This window comes from Sciurus carolinensis, chromosome 2 (assembly GCF_902686445.1).
Source record: "Sciurus carolinensis chromosome 2, mSciCar1.2, whole genome shotgun sequence".
Lineage (NCBI taxonomy): Eukaryota > Metazoa > Chordata > Mammalia > Rodentia > Sciuridae > Sciurus > Sciurus carolinensis.
Genome location: NC_062214.1, coordinates 26,567,435 through 26,580,819, shown reverse-complemented (window position 1 = coordinate 26,580,819; position 13,385 = coordinate 26,567,435). Strand labels below are relative to the sequence as shown.

Sequence of the window (13,385 nt, the reverse complement as noted above, 5' to 3'; positions counted from 1 at the left end):
AGTTATAATTTATATGATAACAACAACAGAAAAGTGGGGCTGGGGTCATAGGTCAGTGGTAGAACGCTTACCTCATAAGTACGAGGCACTGGGTTTGATCCTCAGCACCACAAAAAAATAAATAAATAAATAAAGTATTGTGTCTATCTACAACTAAAAATATTTTTAAATCATAACAACACAAAAGAAATAAAAGGCCCACATAAACAGGAAGAAGTAAGAGTATTGCCTTTGTAGATGATATGATCATGATCTTATAGAAAATCCTAAGGATCACACACACACACACACACACACACACACACACATACTATAAAGGTTAACAAAAGAATTCAGCAAGATTGAAGGATGCAAGATCAACATGGAAAAAAATCAATTACATTTTGATACATCAACAACAAACAACCAGAAAATGAAATAAAGAGCAAAAGTCTATTTATGAGAGCACCAAAAAATAAATGAACAAAATGCTTCTGAATAAATTTAACAAAAAAGTACAAGATTTGCACAGGATACCATTAAAAGGAATGAAAGATCTAAGTAAATGGAAGACATCTGTATTCTTGCATTAGAAGACATGATAATAGCAATATTCTCCAAATGGATATATGAATTCAATGAGATTCCTATTAAAATCCTAGCTGATACTTTTGCAGATACCAATTAACTGACCCTAAAATTCTTATGGAAGACAAGGGATCCAAAAAAGTCAAAATGATCTTAAAACTTGAGACTACCCTGGATGACTCATAGACCCCATTTCCAGATCTACTAGAGAGCTATAGTCTTCTAGACTGTGTGGTGCTGGCATAAGGATAGACAGATAGATCACTGGAGTAGAATGGAAGAGTTCAGAAATAAATCCATACATTTATGGGAAATTGATTTTTGACAAAGTTACCAGGATTATTCAGTTGAGAAAAGAACACGTTTTTTCAACACATGGTACTGTGACAACTGGGTGCAAAAGATTGTCTCCATCCAGATAGATAGACAGACAGATGGACAGACAGGCTAAAAGTAGAAGAAAGTCCTAAATCTAAGAGGGAACACTACAAAACTCTTAGTTTTTTTTTTTTTTGCTACCGGGGACTGAACTCAGGGGCACTCACCACTGAGCAACACCACCAGCCCCATTTTGTATTCTATTTACAGACAGGGTCTTACTGAGTTGCTTAGTGTCTCACTTTTACTGAGGCTGGCTTTGAACTTGTGATCCTCCTGCCTCGGTCTCCAGAGCTGCTGGGATCACAGGCATGTGCCACTTGCCTGGAGGACCATGGTTTCTAAAGCTCAAACAAACAAAGAAAAAAATTGCAACTTAAAAAAAAATCAAAGTGTGCTAAAAAAGACAATCCATGGAATGAAAGAAAATATTTTCAAATCATATATCAAAGTTTTAGTATCCATAATACACACAAAACTCTTAAAACTCAACAGTTAGAAAATAAGTAACCCAATGTAAAAATGGGCAAAGGATTTGAGTAGATATTTTTCCACAGAAGACACACAAATTACCAATCTGCACACAAAAAGGTGCTCGAGCATTGTGAGTGTTTAGGGAAACACAGATCAAAGCCACAGTAAGATTCCACTTCGCACCCACTGGAATGGAAAAAAAGAGGGATAATAACAAACATTGGTGAGAATGGGGAGGAATTTTAAGTCTAGTTCATTGCCAGTGGAATTGTATAACAATGTAGACCTTTTAGTCAAAGACTTAACAGTTCCTCAAAAAGTTAAGCAGAGAGTTACCATATAACCCGTGATCCTAATCCTAGATGAAGAGAAGAGAATTGAAAATAAATGTTCATAAAAACTTATATACAGGGCTGGGGTAGTGGCTCAGTGGTAGAGCACTTACCTAGCATGTATGAGGCACTGGGTTTGATCCTCAGCACCATACATAAATAAATGAATAAAATAAAGGTCTATTGATATCTAATAAAATAAATAAATAAAAATAACTTGTATATGAATGTCTGTAACAGAATGACTTATAATAACAAAAAAGTGAGAACAAATCAAATGTCTATCTCATGATAAATGAAAAAATAAAACAGGTTATAACCATACAGTGGAATATTCCTCAATCATCAAAGAATGGAAACACTGTTATGTGCTGTACCACAGATGATCCTTGAAAACATCGTGCTCCGTGAAAGAAGCCAGACTGAAAAGGCCACACACATATTGCATGATTCTATTTATATAAAATGTTCAAAGTGGGCAAATTCTTATAAAAGAACAAGGTAAGTCACAAAGTAAGAGAACATATTTGCTGTGTGAACAAGCAACAAAGGACTTGTTCACTAGAACGAAGAACACCTCCAATCATTAAGAAAATCAAAATTCAGTTTTGAAAGGGACCACCCCACTGACAAGTTCTTCTCAAAAGAGAATATCTAAATGGCCACCAAGCACAAGACAACATACTCAACCTCACAGGTTACTGGGAAAATGGAAATTTAAGCCTCAAGGAGGTTCCTCTTCACATTCACTAGGATGGCTAAAAACTCTGACAATACCAAGTGTAGACAAGGACACAGAGCTGCCGAAACTTTCATACATCTTGGTTTAAATTGTTGCTACAACTTTGGAAAACAGAATCTATTAAAGCCAAACATAGGCACACTAATGGCCCAGAAATTCTTCTCCTGGTTTATACCCAACATAAACGAGTTCTCGTGTGTACCAAATGTACACAGTACAAAGTGTTCACAGAGTTATTATCTATAATAGCCCCAAACTGGGAACAATTCCAAAGTACATTGCCAGTAGATGAATGAATAAATTGTGGTGGACTCATGTGATAGAAAGCTAAAGAGAAACAAAAATAATTGAGTTTCTATTTCACGCGATGCCATGGATGAATCTCACAATAACTTCAAGTGAAAGAAGCCAGACGCAGGCAAAACCAATCCATGGTGTTAGATTACTGACGGGGACTACTGTTTGGAAAAGGAAAGGGGCAGTAGGTGGGAGGAGCCCCAGGGGGTCCAAGTGTGCTCAATGTGCCACAGGAAACTGAACACCTAGGGACCGTACACTTTTCTGTATAGAAGTTATACCTGAATCAAATGGCTTGATTCCTCGGCATAAAGGTGATATGAGATAAATGAGGATAAATGAGAAGAATAACAACCAAGATCATTGACCTCTGCTCATGTAAATGCTTTGCAGAAGTGTAATAAGGAGGGCTGGGGAGATAGCTCAGTTGGTAAAGCGTTTGCCTTTCAAGCACAGGGCCCTGGGTTCGATCCCCTGCCCCCCCAAAAAAAAAAAAAAAAAAAAAATGTAATAAGGACTAAAATCTTGAAATGTTTTAATGTGTTTTCTCTTTCTTCCTTGGTCCCTGAAATTTCCCCAGAGGGAGTCATTTGCTTTCAAGAAGAATCAGATTTACTACAGCAAGAGCTCAAGGGAAAAGCTTAAGTTGAACCATGGTCTCCCCAAAAAGGGATTCTGACTCCCTCACAAGGAAACAGTCTTGCAGGCCAGCATTATCTAGAGAGAAATCTACTTTATTAACTCTTTATGGTCCCACTGCTATGGAAGTACCTGGCCTGGTGGGTAGGAAGATAGTTAGAAACATCTGGAAGATGTTGCTAGGGATGTCCCACCTGCCCAGGAAGGAAAACCAGAGAAGAGAGAGAGAGAAGTCAAGGAAAAAGAGGTAGGGAGAAGCAGCGAGATCCCAGGAGCTCCTGAAACACACACACACACACACACACACACACACGCGCGCGCGCGCGCGCATGCACACACACACACACACACACACACCCCAGATGAAGGGCAAGGTGGGCGGCTGCTGAAATGCCCAGAGAGGTACAGAGATCAGTGAACTGCACTGTTTGTGCAAATCCTAACCCTATAAACACACACGCTCAGCTCATTCTCTTCACAAGCTTTCCCCCTACTTCTCACATGTGAAACTGAGAGGGAGGAATGTGCTTGCTGTTGGACGTTGGTTGACCCTATACATTGGTGCCTGATTCATTCAGCACCTAAGGCAGTGCTTCATATATTAGGAGATAAGATTGTTATGATCCTCCAAATCCTTCCTCCCAAATAAATAGTAGATAGCACTATAATTAGTTATCAGAGGACCAGAGTGGTAGAAAGTCCTAATTCTACTACCAATAAAGCAGATGCCCTTGAAAGCAACAGGAGCTAATGCTTGCCTGGGGTTCTTACCCATCACCAGGTCCACTCCTGTCCACTCTCCTATCTGCTTCTTGAAGGGAGCCCTAGCAGGTGATGAGGGAGTCAGCAATGCATGAGGCATTTTCCTGCTACTATAATGAAACACCTGAAGCAATTGACTTATAAAGAGAAAAGGTTTATTTTGGCTTATGGTTCTGGAGGTTTCAGTCCAAGATTGGTGGCTCCCTTGCTATGGATCAGTGGCCAGGGTAGCACATCATGGCACAGAGCACAGCAGAGAAAACAGCATATACCCTGAGCCAGGAGGCAGAACAGAGAGAATAGGGAGAGACCAGGGTTCTATAATCCCCATCAAGGGCACAGTCCAATGACCTCCCAGTAGACGCCACCTCCTGAGGGTTCTACTGAGTCTCAGTAGCACCACCCTGGAGACCAAGCCTTCAACACGTGGAGCTTTGGAGGACACTCATCCCAACCGCGGCAGCGCCATTCTGTGTATGGAAAAAGAACCTCTCAGGTCAGCAAGATTTGTGAGAGAGCAAGTTACTGCTCTTTCCTGGGCCACACTGTCCTCGTCCAAAAGAGGGGGAAGAGCACTTAGGCTGGATAGTTTCTCAAACCTGGTTTAAAGTTTCTGGAGTTCAAGAGAAAAAGAAAAGAAAGGGAGAGGAGGAGAGACAGAGTGTTAAAGGGGTGGTTTGGATTTCAGCTTTAATTTTTTTTTTTTTAAGTCATAATGAGAAGATTCAAGCCAGATGTCCTGGTGACTTGCAGTAGCCAAGAGTGGAACTGTGTTGTGATAATTCCACATTAGCATGAGGCAATATATCTATCAACAGCCCTAGTCAGAGGAAAGCATTTGGCATTTGCAGGAACCATTCCCCACGTTTGATTTTGGTATTTGAAAGGACCTCAGACTCCAACTGGGTTTCCAAACTCTTCCAGGAAGGGCCCATCCTTCAGAGAGTGTCCACCCCCAGCTCCCACTCACGCCTCACTCGCAGGGCAGGGACCCCAGCCACTCACTTGGCGACACTTTTGAGGCAGGCTGGGGAGGCAGGAAGAGAAGCAGCCCAGAAGAGCCAACCTCAGTGGGGGCCATGGAGCGTGGCCCAATCAGCCCACAGGGTCACAGGCCACACGGTTATTACTTTTTAATTAAAACGGCGTCTTTTTCCCTTATTACAAAAGCCATGTCTGTTTATTTTAGCAAAATTAGAAAGGACAGACCAGGAAAAAGAAAAAAAAGTTAAAAAGGATCCATGACCCAGACAGTCATTGTCAATGTCCAAGTATATCCGGGGGTTACAGATTCGATGCTCATGAGATAAGCCGTTAACGTAAATGTGATCTGCATGCTATACTATATATGGGTGCGTGGGGTGAATTAATGTATGTGAAAATTGTTATGAATATATGAACTGTGATATTAAAAAGTGTCAGGAGCGTCTGCATCTGTGAGTAATAGAGAGCATCCAGCCAGCAAATGACCTTCAAAAGTCAGAGATCCTAAATACTCATTTAGACTCCAGGGGCCACAATGTTGGAAGTCTCTGCTAGGTAGCTTTCTAGATCTTTATGTATGTACACACATATGTATGTATGCATCTACAGATGTATCTATACGTAAGGATTATACATATGAAGATAAGCACACAAATAGACACGCAAATTAGGTAGAATTTTATGCATACACTAAGTATCAGATTCAGATAAAGATGGAAGTGTTTGGGTTGAAGGAAGATTGGGAGCTGGTACCTCCGTCCCTTCCCCTTGCCTCTTACCCTAACGGAAGCCCCTAAATAACTCTGGAAATGCAGGAATCTGATTCAAAAATCAATTATCTATTCTAGTAGTTTCTAATCTTCAGTGTTTCATGGGCCAGTCAATTCCATTTTTCAAAAATTAGGGGGAGCTGCTCTGGGGTGCCCCCTTTCCCTCAGGTGTGGTAGGCATGGTCATCTGCTCTTTCGATCACCATTTCCTACCACTCTGTCCCTGCCCTTCTTGGTTTTGTTTGAGGGGTTCCTGTGCCCTGTCCTGGGCAACGAATCATCCTCATCAGTAAACCCCGTCCCTTTCCCAGATTCCCTATTTCCCAGAGTCCCTTGCAGCTAAGGGAGGCCTTATGACCACATTTAGCTAATGGGACATAGGAAGAAATCTGTTGCAGACTTCAGGAAAGTTTTTTGCTTTCCTGGAAAAGGGGAAACATCCTTGGCACCCATTCATCCTCCCTTTTTCTACCTTGGACATGAATCCCATGCCAAAGTCAGTGCCTGTCATCTTGGAACCATGAGGGAAAGGGCAGAAGAATCACAAAGACCTTTGCCTGCCTGGTACTGGTGAGCACTGACGTTTTGCCAACCTCCAGACTTCTTTGTGTTTGTGTCACTGCTAAAAGGATTTTTTGTTATTTGCCTCTTGGGAAAAAGAGAAAAAAAATTCATTATCATCAAGTCAAAGAAATAGAGTGGAGATAATGTTATAGAAAAAGTTTAGTGAACATCTTGCCGTTGTCTCTGTTTTTCTGATTTCGCTAGAGACCAATAAAATCCGTTTCAGAGGGCAGCTCTTGCCATGGACAAGAACACCTGGGCACTGTCAATCTTCATTTAGAAGCAGACTGAAGGACTAGAGGGTACCCTTCGTCATTGCAGAACAGCATCCTGTTGTTGGGCATGCAAATATTTCCAGTTATGTCCTTTTTAAACAGAATTTCAAGGAACATTCTTGAAATCTTTGCCTCACCTTCATTGATTTTCTTGGGGTGAATGCCTCGAAGTAGAATTTCTAGGACGAAGAATAATGATGTTTTAGGCTTTAGCTCATCTTGCACCCTGCCTTCCAGAAAGAAAATACCAAGTTACCCTGACATCTCCCCACTGATGTTTCACACGACTTGGATTGATGCCCCCAGGGGCCCCAGGATCCTGCCTCAACTGCACTTTAGGCCAACGTGGTTTGTGCTGGCTGACTTCTGTCCCCTACAGCCAGAAGTCCTGATCCACACTCCTGGACCACCTCCACCCTCCCAAGATCAAAGCCACCTGCATATTCCCAAGTGGTCACGCCACATCTGAGAGTCCTCCTCTGCTCTCCCAGCTCCCCCAGGCCTAGGAGACTGAAGTCAAGCATCTGCTCAGCTTTAGCAGCAGAGCTGTCTCTTCAGGGCCCTGTGGCAACCTGGGCTCCACTCTGTTGGTGTAACCGAACACCACAGACTGGTCACATCTACAGAATGAATGTTGATTCAGCTCACAGTTCTGGAGACTGGGAGGCCCAAGGTCCAGGGGCCACATCTGGCAAGGACATCCTTGCTGGTGGGGATGCTCTGCCAGAATGTCAGGGTGTCACAAGGCGAGAGAGATGCACACAAAGGGAGCCAGGCCGGGTTTTTTTTGTTTTTTTGTTTGTTTTTTTAATTAGGGATTGAACCCAGGGGCACTTAACCACTGAGCCACATCCCCAGCCCTTTTTGTATTTTATTTAGAGACAGGGTCTCACTGAGTGGCTTAAGGCCTTGCTAAATTGCTGAGGCTGGCTTTGAACTTGCAATCCTGCCTCAGGCTCCTGAGCGGCTGAGAATACAGGTGTGCACCACTGTGCCCGGCTCTAGGCTGATTTTTTTTTTAAATTTTAACTTATTTTTATTGTAAACAAATGGGATACATGTTGTTTCTGTTTGTACACGGAGTAACAGCATACCATTTGCGTAATCATACATTTACATAGGGTAATGATGTTTGATTCATTCTGTTATTTTTCCTTCCCCCACCCCTTCCACCCCTCTTTTCCCTCTTAGGCTGATTTTTATTATAGATCCCCTCTCAAGATAACCGGTTAATCCATGAATGCATCAGTCCATTCAAAAGGGCACAGCCCTCATGACCTAATCAGTTCTTAAAGGTTCCATCCCACAGTGAGGATAAATTCCAACACAGGTTTTGGTGGAGACATTGAAACCATAGAAATTGTTCCTTCTCACTGGCACATCCAGCCATATGGAGCCACTGACTGTCTATATGTTGTCCTTTCTGGGTAGGCCCTTCTCCTCTTCTTGCAATGCTCAACTTTCAAAATACAGCTCAAACATCACTTCTACCAGGCAGCCTCCTTGACCCACCCAAGCTGGGAAACGTCCTGTGCTTGGGACACTTATCTATACAATGCTTCCCTCTAAATTCCAAGGTCACACTCAGCCCATCTGCCTCATTCCCCCACAGACTACCAGGTCCTCGGAGAAAGAGCTGGAGAGGGGCAACTCCATGGAGAGGAGCTCCAGTCCCCACCTGCTCTCACCCTAGCTCTGTCCTTGCTCAATGACCTGCACGCCCCTCCCCCACCCACTCTAGAAATCTTCCCTGCTGGCCTCTGAGCCCCTGTTGACTCCTTCAGGCCTGTGATCTTGCTCCCAAATAGGCAGTTGCTAGGGAGCACTGGGCTTGGTACCCCAAGGTCCAGGATCATGCCTGGGTATGTCCTTCCCTTTCCAGGCCTGATCTGAGGAAGGTACCGGAAGGGGATTTTCAACCAGCCATTCCGGCTCTCCTCGTGGGTGTCTAAGAATCACTTACAACCTCAAAGGGTGGAGTCAGACTGAGGACACTCGACAAAACATTTTCCCAGAAGCGTTAGCAAGGAGTAGGGCGGCCAGGAAACTCTAAGGGGCATTAAGATTTATGACTCCATCTTGCTCAGCATTCATTTCCCTTCCTTCTTGCAAAAACCCTGGGGTTTTTTTTTTTTTTTTTTTTTTTTGGAGATGCATCCCTTTCCTTCAGTCTGTCTAGGAGGGAAAGGGTAGAACACTGAACCTGCACCAGAGTTAGGTATGCCTTGGGCCACCATGATCGGTTCAGGTCTTGGGCACGTGACCTGAGAGTCAATTAGAGTGAAACCCAAACTTCTAGAAGATTGTCAGCGCTTTGTGTGACTTTGGATTCCAGAAGCTGTAGTTACTCATATTGCTGGAGAACGGGGTCCACACTGATAGATCCAGACGGGGTCCAGATCTGGTGTCGTTTGGCCCTGTACCCAGCCTCTCCTGGATTGTTTGTTCCCTCTCCCCTCTCCCCTTTCCCTTTTCTCTTCCTCTCCTTCTTCCTCTGTTCCGGTCCCCTTTCTGCTGTTGAGCATTGTGGCTCACAGGCATGGTACCCACCATATTGTAGGTGTTTCTAGCTCAGGTCTCTCCCAGGTTGGACACTGGCCCAGCGGGGCTGGGAATGGAGTCCTCAGGGGCAGAAGGTACACGGAAGAGGCAGAGTGACTTGGTGGCATTATTTCTGGAGCCCTTCATGGGGCATTTGTTCATTCTGGGCTCGTGACTCATGGTGTCAATGGCCACCTTACCAGCTTAGGAGCTTGACCTGCTAAGCATGGGGCTCTGCAAGTTGTTTACAGCACTGTTGGGGACATGCTTCCTTCCAAACGGTCCCATTTGTTCTTAAGGACTGTCGTAAGGAAGCGACCATGCAGAGAGAATTAAAAGGAATGACTGCCATTGCATCACCCTTGTCATGTTGATTCGCAGGGTGCATAAAAGACAGCCATGTCACCACCTGGATCCATACATGCTGCCCAAGCCTGGGCCCATTACCTCATCCTGGGACCATTGCCTTTGATGCTCACCCTCCCGTCAGCCTCTAATCTGGCTTCCAAATCACCAACCATGTTCTTTGTCCACAACATTATCTATTCAGTCCCCTTCAAAACTTCAGAGAGCAAGGTGGTTCCATATCACAGCATAACAAATTATAAAATGTAGTGGTTTAAAATAGAGGTCGGCAAATTATAACCCTCAGGCCAAATCAAGCCCGCTGCTTGTTTTTGTAAATAAAGTTTTATTGAAACAGCCTCGCCCATTTGTTTATGTATAGTCTATGACTGCTTTTGCAGAGTTAAACAGTTGTGACAAAGAACATGTGTCTGCAAAGACTAAGCTGTTTACTCTCTGGTCCTTACAGAAATAGTTTGCTAACTTTACACAACAGTCATTTATAATCTCTCATAGTTTTTATGGGTCAAGAATTTGAGAGCCTCTTGGCCAGGAGGTTCTGGCTCAGCGTATAAAAGACCTCATGAAAGGAGGTTGCAGTTAGGTACTGGTAGGGTCTGCGCTCATCTGAAGGCTTGACTGGGGTTGAAGTATATATATACAAAGAGGTCCACTCAGATCGCTGGCCATCGGGTTGACTGGAGGTCTGGGGGTCTTGTCTTCTCTTTACATGGGTGTGTTAGCTTTGGGTCACTACACCAAATTTCTGAGATAATCAGCTTATAAAGAGAAAAGGTTTATTTGAGCTCCTGGTGTCAGATGTTCCTGTACATGATTGACTGACCCCATGCTTTTAGGCCTACGGTGAGGCAGCACATCACCGCAGAGAGTGCATGGGAGAGCCCAGCTACTTATCTCACCACCAGGAAGCAAAAGCAGAGGAGGCGGAAGAGACTGGGGTTCCACAGTCCTCTCTGAGGGCACAGCCCGATCATCTAAACACCTCCCACTAGACCCCACCGTAAAGTTTCCACCTCTGCCTGGTAGTGCCAAGCTGGGACCCTGTCTTTATCACATGGACCCTTGGGGACATTTTGGATTAAAATCGCATCCCATCGGCTTCAACAGAGGGCATGTCCTCAACATGTCCTCATGGCATGGTGATTGCTGTCTGGGAGTGAGTGACTCATGAGGACAAGGTGCAACTTCAGACGGTTTGAGCTCGATTCAGAAGTTACACATGTCACTTCTGCCATATTTCACTGTGCACACAGGCCAGCCCTGATTCTGTGTAGACGCAAAGACCTAAGGGAGTACAGACCCGAGGTGAGGTCATTGCAGGTCATCTTAGAGGCTGGCCAGAGAACACGAAGGCAGATTCATGCCCCCTGAGGAGTTTTCGGCCCATGGACATATTTTCTTAGGCTTGTATCATGCCGAAATTCAGTACCTAAAATCGGAAGATTTTCCAAATATTAGAATGATTCCATACTGTCGCGTGAAGCCGTGGGATGGAAGTGAGTGACAGTGGCCATCTTTGTACGGGGCACGATTCTTCCTCCTTTCCTATGGTCCCCACGTTCCTTCTTGTATCCTTGACAGGGAAATTTTTTTTTTTTTTATGACAAGGATTGAACGCAGGGACACTTCTTAACCACTGAGCCCACATCCCCAGCCCTTTTTATATTTTATATTTTATTTAAAATATACTGCATATATTTATTTAACAAATAAGTTGCTTAGAGCCTCGCTAAGTTGCTGAGGCTGGTCTCAAACTTGCAATCCTCCTGTCTCAGCCTCTTGAGTTACTGGGATTACAGGTGTGGGCCACAGTGCCTGGTGGGAAAATTTGCTTCAGTGCCATTAGCAATACTTCTCTGCAACTTTATCCCAAAAGAAGTCAAAGAAAAGACACTCGAAGAGATTCTTCCATTTTAAGAATAATCAGGGACCCCATTTCTTATTAGTAAGGAAATAATCCTGTATATTTAAGATAATACGGTAACATGCATACACACATATGTAATATACCCCTAAAGTGTCTGTGTGTTAAACAACCATAACAACAGCATGTAAATATTACTGCTTTTGGAATCTGACCCTTCCATACCTTAGAGACAGTGTGGCATAGAGATGACAAGTTCCTGTACTAGATCAGACCACATGGGTTCAAATACCAAAATGCCACCTTTTCCAATTAGCAGTTGTGCCCTTGATTTTCTCATCTCACAATTGGAGATATTAACAGTAGCCACCCATGTGGGTTCTGCCCTTCCAGTCGTGAGCCCCAGCGGCACCCTAGCTACCCGAGCGCCCCCACCTCTTTCAGTGCCCCGTGTTTTGCAGGTCTGCTCCTCTGTCTGCCATCCACACATCCTGCTTGTCTGCACCGTGGGTTCACAGTGGTCCCTGAGGTTGTCCTAACACCGTTCCCACTTCTGCTGGTCCCCTGGTGGGTGGGCTGAGCCCCAGGATAAGATCTGGTCCGTGAGTTGTGGGTACAAGTGACACGGGTCTTTTATAGACTGGAGCGTTGGGTTGGCAGGTCGAAGGCTCTGCAGAATTCCCTCTTCCCTTTGCCTCAGCAACCAGGCTCAGCAACCTCAGCCAGGAGGAGGGTGGTGTGAGCCGAGCCCCAGCTAAGCCACGGTAGATGTGTTGAGCAAGAGGATCCACTGTAGAAGTTTGAGACAGCAGGGTCATTACCACAGCCCACGTGGACTCCTCCTCCCCTTGAGAGCTCCCCCTCATCCTCCAGAACATGGCGACCAGCACCAAGCTCTGTGGACAGATGATTCCCTCTGCTCTGTACTAAACAACTGGCTTACACTAATCCTGGTGGCCCCGGGGAAGTGTTTCCCCTCAGACTGGCTTCCCCTGTTGGGAAGACAACTCTTACCTGGACAAAGACTGTATTTTATTTATTTAGTCCTTGACACTTTATTCTCAACAGTGGTAATTTTTTTATTTGTTTATCATTTGTCTTTCCCACTAAGCAATAAGCTCATAGGCCTGGAGCCTGACTCAGTGTCTGCACAGAGATATCAGTAAATGAAAAACCAAATGAATGAATCACCAAGGAAAACCACTCTCCATGCTCAGCAGGGTACTTGGCACATAGTATCTGAGTCTGGATGAATGAATGAATGGCTTCCAGTACAGCTCCAGGACTTACCCACCCTCGATCCCATCTGCCAGGTCCTCTCTCGAGTCACATCTGAACTTGAAGGCAGCAGAAGGCCCCTCGTGTGGCGCTCTGACTGCTGCCTTTTTGTTTATTCCCCTTTCTGCAAAATCTCCTGTGACTGTTTAAAGCCAGGAAGCAAAATCAAAGGGCCCTGGATTCAAAGGACGCTAATTACCTTTCAAAGAGTTCCCCTTGGCTTTAGCCACACGGTTCCCGTCAGAGGCCGTGGGAGTTTGTGGTTCCTATGCAGGGCTTTGAAACTGGGAGGGATTAATGGGACTTGATTAAACCACAAATGTCAGGAAGTGCGGAGGGCAGCTAGGAATGCCGGTCACCTCCGTCCTGGAGCAGGGGACAGCACTGACCTCCCCTCTCCACCCTGGGCTTAATCTGCTGATATCCAGGCTGTTGGGGGAAGGCATCTTCCTCCCCCTATTCTCAAGAGTCCGCTTTCAGGCTTATGACGACGTTCGTGTACGTGGAAATGACTGACATACTAATGAGAAAATTTAGTTTTGCCTTTGAAAC

The 13,385-nt window shown here is 44.6% G+C and overlaps 1 non-coding gene across 1 annotated transcript; it reads left to right on the top strand.

Moving 5' to 3' along the window:
- Positions 1-3,202: 3,202 nt before the first annotated feature.
- On the top strand, positions 3,203-3,275 carry Trnae-uuc (transfer RNA glutamic acid (anticodon UUC)). The gene has a single exon. It is a non-coding gene; the product is annotated as a tRNA-Glu (tRNA).
- Positions 3,276-13,385: the final 10,110 nt, after the last annotated feature.